The sequence below is a fragment of the Pinus tabuliformis genome, chromosome 5_2 (assembly GCF_031772625.1).
Source record: "Pinus tabuliformis cultivar Carrire ecotype Pingquan chromosome 5_2, CPIR1, whole genome shotgun sequence".
Lineage (NCBI taxonomy): Eukaryota > Viridiplantae > Streptophyta > Pinopsida > Pinales > Pinaceae > Pinus > Pinus tabuliformis.
The window spans coordinates 429306781-429314620 of NC_142306.1; the positions used below are offsets into that span (position 1 = coordinate 429306781).

The 7840-nt window shown below is 31.5% G+C and overlaps 1 pseudogene across 1 annotated transcript; it reads right to left on the reverse strand.

The window, feature by feature from the left end:
• Positions 1-4862: 4862 nt before the first annotated feature.
• On the reverse strand, positions 4863-6574 carry LOC149159445 (putative pectate lyase 18; annotated as a pseudogene). Its single transcript, XR_016261125.1, has 4 exons — positions 6369-6574; positions 5618-6260; positions 5414-5517; positions 4863-5201 (listed from the first exon to the last, which is right to left on the reverse strand). The product of XR_016261125.1 is annotated as a putative pectate lyase 18 (transcript).
• Positions 6575-7840: the final 1266 nt, after the last annotated feature.

Here is a 7840-nt window from a genome sequence, read left to right on the forward strand (position 1 = left end):
GCTGAGAACGGTTCTGAGCTGAAAACCAACAATAAATTGGCAACCAAGATGGCTAATTTATTAATTTTATAGGTGCAGTAATAAGAAATTAAAATGAATCTCAATTATTATTATTCTTTCAAGTGAAATCATAAGAGACAAAATAACTTAAGAGTCATTGGAACCTTGCCATAATGTTAAAGGAAAACAAAAATATATGATACACAATTATTAGTCCAATATATATAAATATAAACAAACTATTAAAAACCCAAGTTCCAGGTCGTAGAGACCTTCTATTACCACCAAATGGAGGAGAAATCCTCTTATAATTTCAACTAAAGATTCAACATGATACATAAAAGAGGTTCTACTATGAGAAAAACCCAAAAGGGAGAACTGAGAAAGATTATAACCGAAATGGGACAAAGCCTAGAGTCATAACAAACCAAACACAAATGAAACCCAACCCTCGGAGTGTGGTTAAGGTTTGAATTCATAAGACTACAAAAGCCAAGCCATTAATTGTCTCAAGCTTACACCGAAGAAGTTATTAAGCACCTGGAAGTCGAAGCGTTGTGGAGAATGACCATGACATCCATCAGCAGCGCCACCAGAAGTCAAGTCAGGGAGTGAAGATCCTTCACCATGTGCAAACCATACACATGTAATAACACAAAGGGCATTAATAATTCGAATGATAAATGAACCCATGGAAACCAAACCGGAAAGCTAACATGAAAATCCAAATACCTGAGATACTTAACTACTTGGGAAATTTCTGCGAAGAAGAGAAATGTCTGTAGTAGAACCACTAATTTTCCATTTATGTCTGTAACCAAGGTAAACAAGGTTGCTTTTTAATGGAAAACCAAAAAGGAAGGGTAATATTAGCATAAAACTGATGAGAATAGACCCGCAATACCCCCATCTAGTTCATAGACAACTTGAAACATCAACCTTGCCATATATTTGACAGAGCATAAACCCTCTGGGGCATAGACGAAGGGAACCAGTTAACTAGTTGCAGAGGAGGCGGAGCAGAACCCTGGCGACTGCAATGCAAAATGATGGAGGGTAAACAGGGTTTAGGGGCTCCCTTACCCTCACAATCGTTGGATTAAGTGCTAAAGGATCAACGATATTGGTTATCGGCAAGTGTAGGCCACCAATGGAGTGGGAAATTCGAGGTGAGGCCATGGGTAAAGTAACATGTAACATCACCATCATAAACCTTAAACCCAAAACCTTGCAATGTGCCAAGTGCGTATGTATTCGCAGCATAAGGACATGGTACATAATCCAAAAGAGATCCAATGTATTAACTAAACCCAAATCGAAAGCCAAATATTAAAGTTGGTACATTTAATACAATCAATTCATTTATTATGAGATTCATAATTATGAAGATTGGTACATTTAAATCATCGGTTTAATAATGTTGCATTTGCCAAATAATATAACGGTACTATGTGTTAACATTGCAGTCATTTTTTTTTGTGTGAAATAGTTAGAATCAGTACATGTTACAACTTGCTATAAAAATGATGTCTAATTCTTTACACTTTAAATAAAATAATTTTATTTCAACATTATATACAAAGAGTGGGTAGATAAACATGTATACTTGCTTCTTAAGTTGTAGGATTTGAATACTATAATACTTACTATAAGGTAGATGTATAATTACTTTCATGCTTAATATCGGATTGACATGTGAAAATTAATGTATATCAATTTTAACTATAAATCTATCATAGGTTGAAAAAGATTAAAATTTGAGGAAATGCTTTCTCCTTTAAGACTGACATTTTATTGGTGTGTTACTCATATGTGGTTAAGATGGACATATCATTCTTATATATACTTATGCATTAAAAAATGTGATTAAAGAAACGAAAAATTATACATGGTGTGTACTTGTGTGTAACTTTTCACTTTCTAAATTACATTTTTTGAATGGTAAATGAATTAAACCTTTGAAAGTCCTCTTCCACACTTGGATTGTGTAGACAACACAACCTCAAATTACTATTTCAACAAATTTGTGCTAGAGTTTAGATCAACTTTATTGAACAATATACTTAAAAGAGGGCCAAGATGTAAAACAAATAAGTCAACTTATAAAATTACAATCTCAACAAATTTTTGCTAGAGATTAGACCAACTTTATTGAACAATATACTTAAAAGAGGGCCAAAATGTAAAACAAATGTCGCATCGTAGCGTTAAAATTAAAATATCAACAAATTTGTGCTAGAGTTTAGACCAACATTATTGAACAATATACTTAAAAGAGCGCCAAAACGTAAAACAATTTCAAGAAATTTGTGCTAGAGTTTAGACCAACTTTATTGAAGAATATACTTAAAAGCGGGGTCATGAGGTTTAAGTGGATGTAATGCTTTTAGAAAAATTGCAAATTGATAACTCCCTATTATGGTCCAATCAAATGTTTGAAAAATAATATTGAAAAAAAATCAAAGTTTAGCATTATAACTTGGATTGGTCAACCCTAAAATAACATTGGTCAACACCCAAGTCTATTGCTATATTGCAGGGACTAATAATGCAAATATTTAAATGTTTAATCCTAAGAGTTTACAATTTTCTAATTTCATATATATATATATATATATATTCCTTAACGTGTGCATTCAAATTTTGTTGTTTATAAATCACAATGTCTATTATTCTCTTTTCAATTTTATTATTTTTTAAAATATTGAAATAATTTATTTATGATTTATATTTATATTATTATTATATAAGAATATTATATTTCAATTTTGTATTAAAAATTACATTTTTTTCCATTAAAAATTGAACATATAATATTTTTTTATATTACTTCACATGAACAATAAATATTTCATTTAATTTATATTATAATTGTAATATTTCCATAAAATATTTTTATGACTAAATTATAATTATAATAAAAAAAGCAAGAAAAATGACTCTAAATTATTAATGTTTTATATTTTTATAATTATAAAAACAACTTAATGTTTACATTAATTTTTTTTTCCTTGTTATATCAACATTGTTTTTATATAATACATACTTCATTTTTATTTATTGTTTATCTTTGTCTTATTAACATGTGTGTATGTTCTAGCATGAACATTGATAAACACAGCATTATCCTTTTTGAGGTATCAATTCATGTCAATGCGCCTCTGAATGTTTTGAACGCCACGCAGTGACTTGGATTTATTATTTTGCAAAGTAGGACGCCACTCTGTTCTCATAAAACAATTGTAAATGTTAATAGGTGAAAATTAATAAATTTAAATTAGGTGAGACTCAATTTATTGTTAAATTAAAATCAGTTTGTATTTTTGAATTGTCTATAATGTGATTTTTGGAGATCTGGTTACGGATCCATCACGCGGAAGAAATGAGGTTAAATCTGATTTGTTGCAGTTAAATTGGTTTTTTAACTGCTATTTGGATTCAGCACCTGAAAAACCCCTGCGACGCTTTCATTGTTGCAGAAAATTAGCTATCAAAATTGAGATTCAATAAATTCTAATTTCGACCTTAAAACAGCTAAAAAAATTCAAAAATCGCGTTATAAGACAGTGTGTATTTTGTGCCTTCTTCCGTTCCGTACGGTAAGCTGAAGTTTGATTTTCTTTTGCACATCGTTTCACTGTCGGTTAACGTTGGGTTAAGGGTTGTACTCGATGGCACCTGTTTACCTTGCGGCTTAGCGGATGCACGTAATCATATTTTGATGTGGGAGGTCAAGTCTTTGAAAGTTTCATGATTACGAGAAGCAACTAAACACAATACGCCTCCAAACTTCTGTTCGCCCTCAACACTCTTCACATTGAAATGTCATGTCAAGTTGAGATTAATATCTCAGTACAAATACGTTTAATGAAAATAAAGGGAATTGTTAAAATTTTAATATAAACCTACAAATAATCACATTAAATATATAGATCGTTTAAAAAGCTAAATGAAAATTATTTTAGATATGAAAATCTATTATTATAATTATCTTTAGTTAAAAAGCATATTAATATATACGTTAACTAATGTATTTTCTAATATTATTGTAGTCTATGAATTTATAATTATAAGTTTTATTATATTTATTATATATAGTGAAGAATTTTAACCCTTCAAAATTAATGGTTACTATTAATTTAATATTCTCAAAATATTATGCTATTAATTTTAATATTTTCAAAATACTAGTTCTTTTCATTGTCATTTGGACAATTTTAATTAATTATTATTAAATTATTGAATATTAAATTATTTATAATATATATTTTTTAATTTAAATTTTATTTTGATTTTTTTACCTATCAAAATTCATTCATATGTAATAAAAATAATTTTAAAAATAAATTATTATTATAATTATAAATTATTTAAATTATATATAATTAAATTATAAAAAATGATATATATAATTAAATGAAATTATAAATAATAATGTTTATAAAGATTGTTAAGTTTTGTATTTTGAAATAAACATGAATCTCAGGAGTTGAAAAAGTAATGAATAAGAGATAAATGTTATGGATAGCTTATTGGGAAAAATAATTTATCATAATTATTAACCAAAATTACTAGATCAATTTTTGGTAACATTGGAGAGGAGGAACGCTGATCAATTTTTGGTCATGAGAAGCGTAAGAAAAAGGATACTTGAGAAGAGCCAATTTTGAAAAAAATAATAATAATTGAAGGTGCTTAAATTATTGCAAGCATTACAAAGGGGCGCTGGTCAATTTTTCGGAATGAGAACAGTAAGAATAAGGATACTCGAAGAGAGCCAATTTAATTTTGAAACTAAAAATAATGTTTGAGGGTACTCAAATTCAAATTCAGGTGTGATAGTGGTGAATAAGAAGTTGCAGTTAGCAGCGAGTTCCTTTGTTACAGGAGAGCACGCCTGCGTTCCTGGTGATCTCTTCCACAACGGCTGAACTCTTTGGTGAACGGAAGACACCAGCGAACCTGACGACGTGAACTCTGCACCGTTGAGCAGCACATCATCTTCTGATCTCCAGTTCCACTTTTTCCATTCAGTTTCTGTGGCGTTTTGCCTCTTGGTTACTTCTTTAGCTAAGGGATTTGCAGATGCCATGAATCTATTGCCCTGACTCAGTATGGTGGGGTTTGAACTTCCACCGATGGCATACATTTCCCACTCAGTGTAATCATTGTTAAACACATGGAAGTATCCAAATCGGCACCTACATTTACATTCATTTAATTAAATTCATATCTTAATCGGTAAATAATATACTACCCGTTTCATACTCTTTCTTCACAGCAAAATGCAAAACGATACTCATTTAAACTTAATCGGTAGATAATATAATAGCTATTTCATACTTTTCCTTCACAGCAAAATTCAAAATAACATGGGAAATTCGTTGAATGAAATAACAATTAAATTATTCACCTTGGCATTCGTTGCACGAGACCTTCGCCAAAATGGTTGAGTGCAACCGTCACCCGCATAACTTTGTCGTGATGGTAGCTGTCACTGTGACCCAATAGCATGACCTACCACAGGAAAAAAACAGACCAACCCACTTATGTATCATTGTCAAGCTACAAGAAAACAAACAAAATAGAGTGAAGTGCAATGCATATGTCTGCTCACCTTGTTGTGGTGAGTGAAATAATTGTTGGAAATGGTGATATAGGTGGATGACTTGACTGCGTCAATGAGGCCATCTTCGCAGTTAGACATAGAGCAATGGTCCACCCATATGTGCCTCGCTGTCGAGATGGAAATCCCATCGCCATGATTTATTTTTCTATTCAGAGGAAAGGTGTTTACCATAGCGTTTTGTAGACGCTTACACCCATGAATGTGGATGCCATGAATGATGACGTTTGTCACATCTTTTATGGTGATACATGGCCCGTTAGCAATGTGGACATCGGCGCCTCGTCCATCGATTGTTTTGAAACTGTTCATAACCAGCTCTTCCTTTAGCTGGATGACCATGTCATTCTGGAAGATGATCCACAGCGGCTCCGTCTGAATCACAGCATGACGTAGTGTACCATTGGATGGATTCGTGGAATCATCACTGTGGTCGGTAACGACGTAAAAGTTGCCGTTTTTGCCTCCGATGGCATCCTTGCCAAATCCAATAGCACAATCTGCCAGCCGTTTCCTGTTGCGCTCCCAATTGGGGTCGCACCGCCAACAGTCATCGATGGGATTACCCGTTGCACATGACAACACGCTCAGCTCCTGTCCTCCTCTTGTACTGTTGTTAATAATGCTTCTGCTTCTGTTTGAATACACATATGAAGCATTCTCAATTCAACCTCCAACATCAAATAAGAAAAGATTAGGAAAATGGAATGTAATGTAATGTTGCGGTGAGCGATTTACTTACTCTTGAACTATTTTAGCTACGTTGCTCTCATCTTTCTCGACGGGAAACTTTGATCTAGTTCGAATGCCCGGTGCCCCTATCTTCCGTCCCATAAATTCCTCTCCATGCTTTGATCCAAATGGCTTGGGCGGCCCGCCATGAACGCAGCGGAGTATTCCAATCAACAGCATGCAACTCAAAATACTAATTTGATTCCTCATTTTTGCAGCCAGGACTCACCTTTGCCTTCTCAAATAACCAACAACACTGGTGCTGTTTGCCTCTGCTCTGATCCTGTCTGGCAAATGCCGTGGCTTTCTTATAGTATCCACCCTTCTGTACTTACTGTCATTTCGTCGCACTTGCTGATTAGAATTTGAAATTCCTTTGCGCATGTTTTTATCATGGCTTAAGGAACGCACGTTGACTGGAGGGAGATAGGCAAACGTAAGCTGCGAATTCAAAACCCAACAGTGACTTCCGTATCTATGACTATAACCACTTCATGCTATTGTCGAAGTTTCGATACGGGAAACTGAACTTCAAAGAAAATAAAATGGCGAACTCTTCCGGTCGTATTAATGGTGATATCTCTATGACACCATTTTAGCATGTCATAAATTGAAATCCACGTGTCAAACGTTTCGATTCGAAAAAATTCAAGTACCAACTATCCTCCCCGCGAAGAAAATGAAATCATATACTCAAGTACCTCTCAAATTACAATATGAATCTAAAACATTTTCTATCAAAGAGAATCTATTAACGAGTGTCTTTTAATTATTAAATTCAATATATAGACATTTACATTCAAATTTAAATTGAAGATTAAGGTTAACACGTAAATGTTAGGAATACGTCACCTCATCATATATATATGATTAGTTTAATCGAAATGAAGTTTAAATCTATAAAATATAGCTTATATACATAAATATAATCTGAATATTAATTTTCACAACGGTTCACAATAACTCTGATCATCTAAAATATATAAAATTTATATGTACGTTATTAGTAATTTTTATATTATAAAGATTATGGTAATTATTATTTATTTTTTAATAAATAATTAAATAAATTAAAAATTTATATATAATTACTATATTTAATATTTATAATTAATTTATTCTAATTTTATATTTTCAATCTCATTTTAATCTATCTTTTCAGTTAAAAAAAAACCTATAAAATCTTAATTGTAATTCAAGTAGTTTAAACACTTTTCACCCTAACACACTCATAATTTTTTTTGGATTTTTTATTTAATGTTTATAATATGTGTGTGTGAATATACAAATATATCTTAAAGGATGAAGGTTAACGATATATTTATATATGCGGATAATGATAACAATTTTTCTTATTTATATTTGTAATATTTGCGTTTTGATATTTAAATTATTTGTAATTTTGTTATAGTTTGTAAGTTTATAAGAAATTTTGATGATTTAATTGAAAATTTATTATTTGGAATAGAGTTAGTCTCATTT